General features: G+C 39.3%; 1 protein-coding gene across 2 annotated transcripts in view; it reads right to left on the minus strand.

The window, feature by feature from the left end:
- LOC110286635 (F-box-like/WD repeat-containing protein TBL1X) overlaps window positions 1–13,360 on the minus strand; it is a 169,722-nt gene that overhangs the window by 32,105 nt on the left and 124,257 nt on the right. The window lies entirely within an intron of this gene.

The following is a 13,360-nucleotide window of genomic DNA, read 5'->3' on the forward strand; positions in this document are numbered from 1 at the left end:
TGTATTTCTAACCTTGCAAAATTTCCTTAGTTGTGAATGAATTCAGCTTAGGAAGTGTTTAATCTATCCAAAACCATTCGAAAATACAAGAACCAAGGACACTGAACTCCTGCTTCTCAAGTTCTTAATCATCTTGAGTAATAGCTAAAAGGTGCAGGTTTACTGTAACTCAAAGCCACCAGTGAAACTCTGGGTAAAGTTTCTCCTTATTACCATCATTAACTGTTTTCAGGAAATGCAAGCAAATCATTCCTATAGTCATGTTTACGTTTCTGCTGTTTAACAGAAGGAAATGAAAGAGATTTGACAGGCAAGTTCACAGGCCTCCAAGTTTCATTCCCATATTAAAAAAGAAAGGATTTTAGAAATAAAAATAAGACCCATACTAAATTCACCTACAAAATCTCTGAATGGAAATTAAAAGTCACCAAACCAGAAAGAATCAGGCACAAAGGAGTATACTTATAAAATAAAACTAAATTTTGTTATGAAAAAAAAATCCACTGGGAAAGAGGGGCCGGGGAGATGGCTCAGCAGTGAGGGGTATTGTGTTGCACTTGCGGAGGACTTAAGTCAGTTTCCAGCACCCACATGACCGCTCCAATTATCTGTAACTCCCTTTCCTGAGAATACCGGCTTCCTCGGGTACTCCATGCATGTGATACCTATAATATACATGTAGGTAAACACTCACATACACTAAATAAAAAATAAATAAGCCTTTTAAAAGGAAAAACGTGGTGGAAAAAGGACAAAACTCTTTAAAGGAAGCTGAAGAGGAAGCAAATGAGTGCTTAGGGCAAGCTGTAAATTATGGGGTGGAAGAAGGATAAGTCTTATGATGAAATAGCTAAATGCTACAAAGTATCAAAATATAAGCAGCTGTCACCACAATAAGCTCCAAATTGCCTGTAAATTAAAAGATTAAACCCCATCATAATTCAATAAGCAATTAATATACTAACAGTTCCTATTACAAGCTGTTCAGGAAAAAAATTTAGAAATGAATTTCTATTTTCCTTGGTCCAAAACAGATGGTAACTCACAAATCAGAGTTTCAAAACTGAAGACTATCTTTTATATATGTTGTGAAACTGTGTAAGCCTAATTGACTTTATCATCTGTGTGTGATCAACACCACACAGACACACACACACATACATACATACATACATACATACATACTAACAAAGGGGAATTATGACTTTGGTTAATTCTGGTTATACAACCTGTCAAAAATAAATCAGCTGATTACTGAAAACAATAAATCAAAACAAGAAACTAAACATTCCAATAGCTATTTTAGATGGATTTCCCCATGATTAATAAGTACCTAAAACAGAACCATCATCAATAGTTAGTATTCATAGGCCTGAGAGATGGTTCAGTGGGTAAAGTGATAGCTTTGCAAGCACTAGGACCTCAGCCCAGGTCCCCAGAACCCATATAAAACCTGGGCATGGCAGTGAACATCTGTAACCCCAGTGTTGTTGGGTAAGGACAAGCAGATCCCTCAAGCTCACTGGCCAGTCTAGCTCAATCAGTGAGTTCCAGACTAAGGACACGTTTGCCTCGGTCATGGCATTTTATCAGAATAATAATAATAAAAAAATAACTAAGAGACTCATTGTATTTTTTACTGTTTAGCTGATGCTCTAAATTGGACACAAAACTCCAGGGGCATAAGGTATCCCCCAGCCTTCCCTTCCTCCCCACAACTGTATCTGTATTTCCCTCTCTCGAGTTATCCAAAGCATGCACTTTTATGTTTCTGGCTAATAGAAGGATGCCATCCCATGTTAATCTTTGCACTCTAGGCTAGACACAAAATGTCTGGACATAGAATGTGTACAGTAAATGTAATCTGAAGAAGGGAAAGTGCTTGGAGGGGAGATAGACCATATATGTTCACAGAGCACTGCAATAGCTGTTAACACAGTAATTACACAATCTGCCATACTTGTTTTCTCCCTGTTTATCTTTATTGCAAAACACCAGAAGGAGTAAAATATTTTCACAAGGATACTAGAGTTCAGAAAGATTTGTTTGGAATTCTTCCTGTGTGGGTTGGAATCCAGGGACTCGCACAGGCTAAGCATCCCTGCCCAGTTCTATTTTTCTTTTGGGACAGTATAATGATGCAGACTAGCCCTGAAAATGATATCCTTCTGCTTCATCCTTCTCTATGCTGGGACTGCAGGATTTTCCATAGGTATTCCTTCTGTATCCCTGATGTGACATCTCAATACACTAATGTCCTACTTGAGTGCTCAAGAGCCAGTATTCACCTATTTACTATTCTACCCTCTAACTCTTCATATATTTACTGTTGAGAAGTCACACAGATGTAGCCAAATGTCCAAACCAAGAACCCCCTCTGTTAAGGTCCATTCTAAAGTCAAACATGTAGGTTTCTCCATTCCTGCTTTGCTCTAAACCTTGTTCATCACTTTACAGTGCTTCAGAACAAATCTACTTATTTGAAAAATACTATAAGAATTTTTAGTTTTATTTAGTTGTTTGAATTGGGGATGTCATGTATAGTCCAGGCTGGCCTTTAATTCACAATCTTCCTGTTTCAACCTCTAGGGTATTGGCTACAGGCAAATACTAGAACTATGGGGGACTTTAGAGACCAGAGGCCACAGATTGTGGACAAGTGCTGAGATCTCTAATGCGTGCTACAAAGAGTCTTTGGGATAAGTGAACTGGGATTACAAGTGAGCTCTGGGAGCAACAGAGACCATAGGCTACATCTGGGATTTCAGGTGAAGGTACTGTATGCACAGCGAGCACTGGAATTAAAGGCATGCACCCTAACACCTAGCCCACCAAAAGCCCAGGTATAAACTTTTCAACACTTGCACATGAGTGCATATGTATAAGCCAGAGGTTGACATTGGGTAACTTCCTTGATTGCTTTGCACATTACTGATATAGCCCCGCATTGACTTGAGAGCTCACAAGTTGAGCTAGTCTAACTGGGCAACTTGCTCCAGGGATTCCTCCTGCCTTTTGCACACCAGGCTTCTAGTTACTTTTTTATGTAGGTTCTGAGGCTCAAAGCCTGGTCCTTATCCTTGTATAGTAAGTGGATCATCCACTGAGCCATGTATGATTATGTACAAGTTTTAAATTGCATGTAAAAAATAATATAGATAAGCAATAAATGGTAACTAAAAGTGTTCCTTTCAAAGGCTTGAGGGATCTTAGGGGATCACATTCTCAGCCTATGAGAAGGGCATTAGCAATGTAAAGAGTTCTCCTTAAACATGATACCAAATTTCAAAGTATTTTTCCTCACAAGAGGAAATTCTGTCTTCAAGACTCATTATCACAAATAAATTTACTATTTATTGAATACTCATGTATTCAGTACAATAAGAACATCCCAATTCAACCTCCCTATCACTAATTATAACCCAGCATCTTCAAGATTGTTATCTGGTTTTAGTTGAAGTAAAATAAAATCACTTAACATAGAATTAATCACTTTGAAAATGTGGTATTTAGTACCTTAAGTATCTTAAGGAACCACCACCCACAAAACACTTTCATCACAATAAAGGAAAACTTTCCACCTATTCACAATCATTCCACCCCTCCTCTTGGGAATATCAGAGTTGCTAGTTGGAGATCCATGGTTGTGGATTTGCCTAGTCAACACATTTCATAAATACATATCACACAGTGACCATCTGTGTGATATGTATTTTTCTCAGTGACCATATTTCCAAATTGCTTCCTTCAGCAGCAAGGATCTAATCTCATTCCTTTGTACGGCCATGCACCATGTTGTTAGTAGATGAGCAATTTCCCTTCTAGGGACAGTCAGGCAATGTCAGGAGAGACCAGGTGGAGGTGTGAAGCTTCTTTTTTTAAACAGGAAGAAAAGCACACATGCGCGCGCGCACACACACAGTCCATGTTTCCTCCAGAAGAAATATTAAAAACCAATGTTAAAACCAATGTGTATTTCCTAATAGGCTCTGCAAGCTTGAAATTTTTTGATAATACTTGACTGAAACTGAAGTATGCCAAGATGCTTATGTCTTAAAAGTAAGTATAATAATAGTGCCAAGAAGTAGGACAGTTCTCCATGAACCTTTATTCACTGGGAATTAAAATCAGGCCACCATCCTCAATTTTCTTTTTACTCATGAAACTATGGCAATGGTCATAGGAAGGTGAAAGTTGACAATTTATGAATTGTCTCTTCAGATCACCTTACTATTCTATTGTTTGTTTGTTTTTTATATTATGTTGGAATACCCTTCCTTCAGACCATAACTTCTTAAGCTGCAGGTATGATCTCATATGGTATCATGCAGCCAAATTGAGGGCTTACCAAAAACAATTGGCAACAGTGCAAGATTTCTGAATGCACAACCAAGAATCAATTCAAAGTCAAACTTGTAAAGAATACAAGGGGCTCCCAGTAGGACTTGCCCATGTTGCCTGTGTAACCCTCACTGCAACCTTGCTTCTAAAACTATACCACAAGAACTGCCATGTCTTGACCACATGCTCAGGTTTTAGACAGTTATATGTTATGAACTACAGTGCTTTTTCCAGGTACACAGAACCAGCACGGCTTAATTGTGAAAGGCAAAGACTTCATAATTTCCTACATCATTCCTCAGCACACCATTATCAAGTTTGATGTCTGATCTTAAAACCTGATGTTTGAGCCGGGCAGTGGTGGCGCATGCCTTTAATCCCAGCACTCGGGAGGCAGACGCAGGCGGATTTCTATTAGGCTTTTTAATAGTTATTGGATCGCATTATGGACATCTACCAACAAATAAGCACACAAAAAGCCTACAACATCATCAATGTAAACACATCTTATAAGGCTACACCCTCATCAACTTTTTGTCACAGCCAGTCAACTATAAAGAAGGAAGGTTTATCTGGGCTCACAATTGCTGCCTTTGGACGTGTTGTGAGGCAGCTTTCAATGGAAGAAGTTCACCTCATGAAATAAAGGAACAGAAGGGGCAGAGGTCACAATATCCCCTCCAAGTGCACACCCCCAGTAACTCAACTTCTTCTCACTAGGCCCCACTTACAGGTTCCATGATGCCTTCAATGGGATGGGAAACAAACATTTAATACAAAGTGTAGGGGAGACATTTCAACCTCAAACTATGGCAGCTACTATAATTATGATCCTCTGCCATGATTTGTCTTAAGTGTCAACTAGGTTGCACTGAGGGCTAACTGGGAGATTAATGAAGCACATCTCTGGTTTTGTCTATGAGGGTGTTTCCATACAGATGATGGATTGATCCCTTCATGACTTCATGACATGGTGACATTACTAGGAAGTGGTAGAAGGTGAAAGTTGGGGCATAGATGGAGTAAAAGGTAACAGACTGCATCTTACCCTGACCCTGTCCTGCTGTGACAGAAACTATTTTTTTCTATGCCACATGCTTCCCTGACCACTAGGTTCTGCCCAAGCACACAGAGGCATGATATGGGGATAGATCTCATAACCAAAATAAATCTTCCCTTTTGTAAATTGATCCTGTCAGATATTTTGTCACAGTCTACTTTCTGAAATGAATTTAACCTACATATGCAACACAGTGGGGGAAGCTGCAGGAAGACAGATCGGGGCCAGCACACTGCTATATACAAGACCAAAGAGTGAGTATCACAGATATTGTGACTATAGTATCAAGGCAAGTACTATACTCTTAAGTAGGATCAGAGAAGCATTCAATAAGAAGCAAATGAACAAGTGAGGTATGTTCCAAGACATCTTTACCTACAAAAACTAATTGGGGCTGAGTGGCCCAATAGGATATAGTTTCCCAACCTCTACCTTGAAGCATATTACCATAGCCTGGTTAATCAGTGCACTGCAAACACATGGAAAAGTGAAAATAGATAATCTACAGCTGTCACCACAGTGACCACAGGCACCACACACTGTTTGGAAAGGTCATCACTCCAAGTGATGGAGAGTACACATCACTCCAAGGTAACACAGGTCTGCTTTCTCCCACCAAGGAACATATTAGTGGAGAGGGGAGGAACACAAGATGGACCATGGCCCAGTTTTTGGTCCCTGGGATCTTTAGCTTCAGAATACCAAACTTGGTATTTTGATGAGGTTTTGAGGATGTGGACACAAACAGCCTTGAAGAAAAAAAAAAAACACCTTCCAGATATTCTGAAGACACGTATTTTTCAGTTCCTAACATAAACACTAAGATATTTTGCAAGAACTAATCCCTTAGTGCCCTTTCTTACTGTCTGGAATGGACTCAGTGTGTAGAAAACACTAGACTAGCAAAAAGGCAGAATTCCTCCCCATACCCAGCAAAGACATGCAGTGACATGGTTCCTAGTCCTCCTTTGCATATTACCTTTGTTGTGAATGAAGAACAGGGATACCAGTGTATTCTCAGCGGTGGCAGATGCAAAGGAGATGGTTTACAGTGTGAGACCACTGGGACAACAAACACTTCACACAAGCTGTGACTTAAATAAATAGAAGCCATGGGTCATCATGATGAAGCAGCTAACATAAATCTCATGAGGTGCCAGGTATTACAAATGCTGTATTATGAATGCTGTAAATTAAGATATAGGTCATGTGAGATAATGACTCTGAGGTAGTTAGGGTAAAGGTAATTGCCACACAAGCCTGACAACTTGAGTTCAATTTGCAGGAGCTACTTTGGAAGAAGAGTACTGACTCCTGTAAAGTATTTTTCTGACCTCTATCTCCATACTGTGGCACATTCACACATACTCACCCATCAGGCACTTGTGTTTACTGCCCTTCCCACTTCTCTTCTCTAACAATAATAAATACAAGTGTAAATTAAAAGGAAGACAAACTCTAGAAGAGTAGAAGGGCCAAGCATAACATCTTTCAAATGTTAAGCTTTGTTCTTATCTAAAAGACTTAAAGAAGCTCAAAATAGGGATTAAAAATATTCTTAAATGCCTGTCCATTTAAGGTCTTTCTCACTAAGGGAGCAGAGTTACCATGACCTATCATCACTGCTGGTCCTTTAAGGATTACTAGTCTGAATATGGGGTACTGAAACCAACACAGATACAATTTGAATGGATCAATAACATGCCAAGTACCATGTGCTATAAAGATACTCAGAAACAGAGACACATATCACATTAAGACTTTCAGAACAGAAAATTTGACCCCTAGAATCATACCCAGGGAACCCTGAATGTAGGTCACTGACATGGCATTCCACTAACATTTTATTATACCACATGGCCTGTGTCAAAATGCTTAAAATAACTAACAAAGATAATGAGGGCCAAGGAGATGGTTCAGCAGGCGAAAACACTAGTCCTGCAAAGCTTGGCTTCCCAAGTTCCATTCCCAGAACCAACAGATGCAGATGTGTGGATTTACACCTGCAATCCCAACACAGCTCTTGGCAAGAAGTAAAGAGAAAACAGGACAATTAGCTCTTAGCTCAAGGGTCAAAGGGCCCAGAATACCAAGCATGGCAAAACAAGAAGAGACACTCTGTTTCAAACAAGGTGGAGGCCAGATTACTCAAAAATTTTCCTCTCACCTACCAACACACCATGGCACAAGTATACCAGTGTGTGCAGTGCATGCACGCGTGCACACACACACACACACACACACTTAAAAGGGATATTCTGACTACATTCTCTTGGTGCCTTACAATCAAACTATTGACTACATTATTTCTTGTTCATCTCAATCACAGAAGTTGTTGGTTTTTCTTTTTTTCCTGTCTCTGCATTCCAGTGAGGACTTATTTCTTGGAAATCACACTCCATATCCCTAGGAGGACACATTCTCCTTAGCCATGTAAACTAGCAAATCTTCTCAAGAGGAGATTATTTCCAAGCTGTCGTTAGATGAGCAGAATTCCTTATGAAGCCTGGGTGTCTTGTAGGAAATTATCTAACCTTGCTGTGCTAATGAATGGAGACAGTGCTTTCAAGTTCTACTACATGAAGTTATATACTCCAATACAGGTAAAGCTACATGTAGGCTGTTACCAGACAACAGACACAATACAGACACAATAAGGATAACTGCACATATATCACCAGAATACTGGGTGATTTTATTTCATGCAAATATGTAAGATATATATATATGTGTGTGTGTGTGTGTGTATTTGCTATGAATGTAGGCATGTGCCAAGCATGTGGCAGAGGATGTTATCATGAATCTTCCTAGATCTCTTCTCAGGGTCTTTCTATTGAACCCAGAACCCTCCCCCCATTCAGCTAGTTTAGCTAGCTACCTTGGCTCCTGGGTATCCCTGTCATCAATTTCCAAGCACTAGAACTACAGGGAGGCTAATACACACACACGCACACACACACACCACCTTTTAAAGACTACTTAAACTGGCCACAAAAGGGGATGAATTTGTCCTTTGTGTAACATAATTATAATTTTTTAGAAGCAGCAAGTGGGTTTTAGCAAGGCAAAAAGAACAAAATTGAAAAAAAAAAAGGCTAGCATATCTTTCCTTCTGGAAGAGAACATTAAAATCTTTACTAACTCTCAAATTTGTACGTGTCTTACCAATCTGACTGCATGAGTGGCACTCTGAACAGTTCCTCCAGGCTGTTTTCCCAGATGAATTTTATCTGCCCACCTTTCTCTTTTTTACTCCTCTCCTCTTTCTCAAACAGACTCTTTCATACAAATATCATTTCCAAATGCGGTTTCAGAAAAGAGAAAAAAAGTACACATGCCCCATTTCCTATAAAAATTAAATTCCAAATGTGCCGGCTAATTTTGCAACTTTATTTCCCTTTAAGCTTGTCAAAATTTGTCTCAGGTTCTTTCTAAGACGATGATTTCAATAAAACAGTATGTTAAATAAATGTAAGCTACAGAGATACAGGTGTGATGGTTGATGCTCCTGACAACAAATAATACAACACAAAGTGTGGTCCTAAGATGGGGAAGGCATTGGCCATAAAGATCTTGGATCCACAGGACCCACATAAAGCCAGCTGCAGCATATGTCTATAATCCCAGCAGACTACCAGATATTTGGGAAGAAGAGATGGAAGATCACAGGCCAACTAGCCTGGAATATGTAGCAGACTATCAACAACCAAACTATCTCAAAAAATGTGGCCCGGCAGTGGTGGCGCATGCCTTTAATCCCAGCACTTGGGAGGCAGAGGCAGGCGGATTTCTGAGTTTGAGGCCAGCCTGGTCTACAGAGTGAGTTCCAGGACAGCCAGGGCTACACAGAGAAACCCTGTCTTGAAAAACAAAACAAAAAAAAAGTGGAAGACAATGACCAACTAACCCAAGGAAGTCTCCTGACCTGAGATGCATACCATGGCAGGTGCATACCTTCACACAAACACATATCGTAGACACTACAAACACAAAAATTGTAAAAGTATTAAAAATAAAATGCCATTTTGAGGACATCATTCAGAGGGAATATGTGAAATATTCTAATATAGAAGCCACCATAGAATACCCAGAATGGCGTTTATATTATTTTACAGGGTTAATTGAAAAGAAACAAACAGACAGACAGCGCCTCTTAGTTGGATACAAATCTTGTTCCCAAATTGAGCATGAACAAAGGATCAGAATTTTGAAGACTTTTCTCACATTGGACACCTTCACTTTCCTCCAATTCAGTGGGAATACATTGACTGCTTAACAGGAATACGAGGAAGCTAAGTTGTTGTTGAGTCCCAAGCACAAAAGGGGATACATATGAAATGAGCAAACTAAGACTTTTTTACCTAAAATAAACAAACAAACAACAAAGCATCTATCCTCCGGAGGTCTTCAACAACTCTAATTGATTCTTGCAGACAAGTGTAGCAGTTAACAGCCATGTACTGAGTGTCAAACTTGGCTCAGCCAGTTAACCCTCTCTGCCTCACACATCTTTTATTTCTATTCTAAGACAAGGTCTTGCTATGCAGTTCTGGCTGGCCTCAAAACTGGCTATGCAGTCTGAAATAGCCTGGAACTATGGGTTTGCTTGCCTTAGCCTCCTGAGTGCTGAGATTACAGGACCTGCTGCAACTACATCTGGCTCAAATTTATTCTTAGAGGATAGAGCAAAACCAGCCTGAGGCTACGTTGCCTCTGTTATCACCCCTTTATTTTGCTTTTGGATCAAATAGTCATATTCAATATAAAAATCAATTGCAGAGCTTAGTTCCAGTAAGACTTTAACTATGAACAAAAAACCTCTGAGTTTCAGAGAAATTGTAGCCTGGATGGAAATGGAGATCACAACCTGTTCCTACCCTAGCCCACCAGCACCTGTTTTACAGAGAGCAGTCTTTTGTTTGGGGTGGAGAGGATAGGTGTGATGAAGCTAATCATTCAGGATTTACTGTAGTGTTAGGGACTTTTCTTTCATTTTAGATCGCTCCCCTCCCCCACCCACTTGACTTTTCGTCAGAGTATGAACTAGCTTCCTGGATCTGCAGGTCCAAGCTAGGCAAAATCTACAGATTCTGTAATCACAGAGAGACAACAGTAGGGATCTAAATTGGACTAATGTTGTAGTCACATAACTTTTAGTAGTTTAATGGATACATCTTAAGAGTCTTCCATTTTGTGTGGAATTAGACCTTTCCTTCATGCTGTAAAGAACTCCTCCCTCACCCCCCTCTTATACCTAAAAAAAGAATGGACATACTGGGTTGGAATAGTTAAAATTATTTACAAAGCTCTGTCAAAGGAAAATTAATGCTGAAAGATTTAGCAAGGATTAAAGCATTAAATTCTTTTTTAATATTTTTAATTGAAATAGTGGATCACTCCCCTTTCTTCCCTCTAGCCACTCCCTCCCAGTTACCATCCCTGGAATCCCTCCCTTGACTACCCCCACTCAAAATATGAAAGCCCCTTTTTCATTGTCACATGCATACATGTGTATATATACACACAAAAACATTTTATATTTAGGATGAGATAGTATGTGGACAGAAACATGGCATAGCCTAATCATTATAGCAACTACAGGAAAAAGAAGTTTCTCTATTTTGTCTTTTTTAACTGACAGAGAGATCCTGAAGAATGTTCTTTTCTTCAACCAAGCAAAGATAAATGACATTCTACATATTTCTTAAATTACACAGGTCAAAATTGTAGCACTCCAAAATAATACTATAAATTATGTTTGGAGAGCTGGGAGTACAGATCAGTAGCAGAGTGATCATATCCTGTGCTTGAGACCCTAGGTTCTGTCCTTGTGCCACCAATATTTTAACATTTATGCTGTATGCTTCTCTGGTTAACATTGTCACAATAAAACACAAATATCACATTGTTGTTTTTTCTTTGATCAGGTTTTTGTCCTGAGAATCATGACATGCCAAGTGACATGCAAGGTGTATGCTTTACCTAGTAGGATTCAAGTTGTTTGCCTGGTTTATAATTACAGCATCCAGAAGGCTGAGGCAGACAGCTCTTGAGGAGACAGATGTCTGGGCCACATAGTAAGACCTCATCTCAACATCAGAAACAGCCAAAATAGTATTAATGCCTTTTGCATTTCTTTTTCCTATTACTCAAGCTCCAAGACTAACAAATGTGTTTTCATTATTTACATTCACCAAATCTCAACTTGGATGTAAATTTTTCACTGAAAATACATGACTGGAAGCTCATGAAATGCACACATGAAAAAGCGAACTTTTCAGTCATGAAATTCTTCTCTAATTGGTTCACAAACAAATTTTTAAATTACACGTCTACAGCATTTTTCTTCCTGAACCACTTCCAAATCCATTAATAACCACAAACTTGTCCTAGTTTAACACTAACCCCTGCCTAAAAATAGAACAACTTTCCATTTGAAAAGTATTTTCCATTTTATGAGTTGGTTTGCCTAGTTTCAAAAAGGAGCCTGAGAGTTTCAAGCCAGACCAAATCATCACTGTAACTGTAGACACACAACAAAAATGACATGCAAAAATCTACACACTGTTCACGTGGCTAATATATAGGATAAGGTGCATTTATAGAAATTAGATTAACTGGAATATACCAGGTAAATTTCACTTTTATGTGTAAGCGTACCTGCATGTTTGCACCATGTGTGTGCAGTGCCTGCAGAGGCCAGAAGATGGTGTCACATTGCCTAGAACTGGAGTTACAATGTGTGGACTGCCACATAAGTTCTAGTAATAGAACATAGGTCCTCAGTAGGAGCAGCCAGTGATCTTAAAAAGTTTTCACTCTAGTCCCACTAAGTAATTCTTTTTAAGATTTACTTTTATTTTCTGTTTATGGTGCTGCGCCTGCAATGTATATGCCCATGTGATGTGCACAGTGCCTTCTGAGACCGAAAGAGGGCATCAGATCCCCTGAACTGGAGTTATAGTGTGTGAGTTACCATGTTAGGTGGTAGAAATTAAACTCAGGTCCTCTGTAAAAATAGGACATAATCTTGACTGCAGAGCCATTTTTCCAGTCTTTAGATCTTAAAGAAGTTAAAAATCATGGTACTATATAGTGAAAAGAAAGCTTCAGTACTGATTTAACCTAGGACCAGATATTAGAATATAAATGTACTAGTTTCTTTCGACTTTCTCATTTGTGGCTGATTTCCAATTCCTACTGAATGAAGAAACTGTGCATAAATGGAGACTTCAGACTCTGAAACATGTTAATGGTAGCTGGTAATGATGACAAAGCACTTCAAATCTGTGTGTGTAACCTATGTCTAAATGTGTATGTATGCCCCCAAATGTACATGGATGGCGGAGGAGGACACTGAGAGTCCTATCATTTTCGCCCTTATTCCCTTAAGACAGAGTCTCTCACTGAAGTTGGAGTTAGGCTGACAGCCAGCCATTCCCTGGAATCCTTTTATGTCTGCCCCCACAGTTCTTGTGTTACAGGTATATTGAGCCATCTCTCCAGCCTCCAAAGGTAAATGTTTTCAAGGCTATATAATCCCTGTTTTAGTTCTATGCTCTCAGCATCTTTCTCTCACCTTGACCAGTTCGAAACACATTAATAATCTCACAGAGTTCTGGCAGAAGAAAAGTCATCCCCAAGGAAAAATAAAAAGGCAGTTTTCTTTGAAGTTATTTTTAATATAATAAATTATTATAAATTTCCTTAGATACTAAATCAAGCTGCATGCAGGTAGAAGCTGTGGGTGTCAGAATAAAAAGTTATGAGCAAATAGTCCAACAGTGAGCTGACCTTGCACCTTTGAGCTCTTTGACTCTTATAAATTTTAGCTGTTCTGAGGCCTACAGAGATGGCTCAGTGGATAATGCAAACCTGAAGACAGGAGTTCAGGTTTCCAGAACTCATATAAATGCTGAGTAGGTGGGTTGGCCTGCCTCTAACTCTGGGGTTTTATGA

Source organism: Mus caroli, unplaced genomic scaffold, assembly GCF_978045245.1.
Source record: "Mus caroli unplaced genomic scaffold, Mus_caroli_1 scaffold_5, whole genome shotgun sequence".
NCBI lineage: Eukaryota > Metazoa > Chordata > Mammalia > Rodentia > Muridae > Mus > Mus caroli.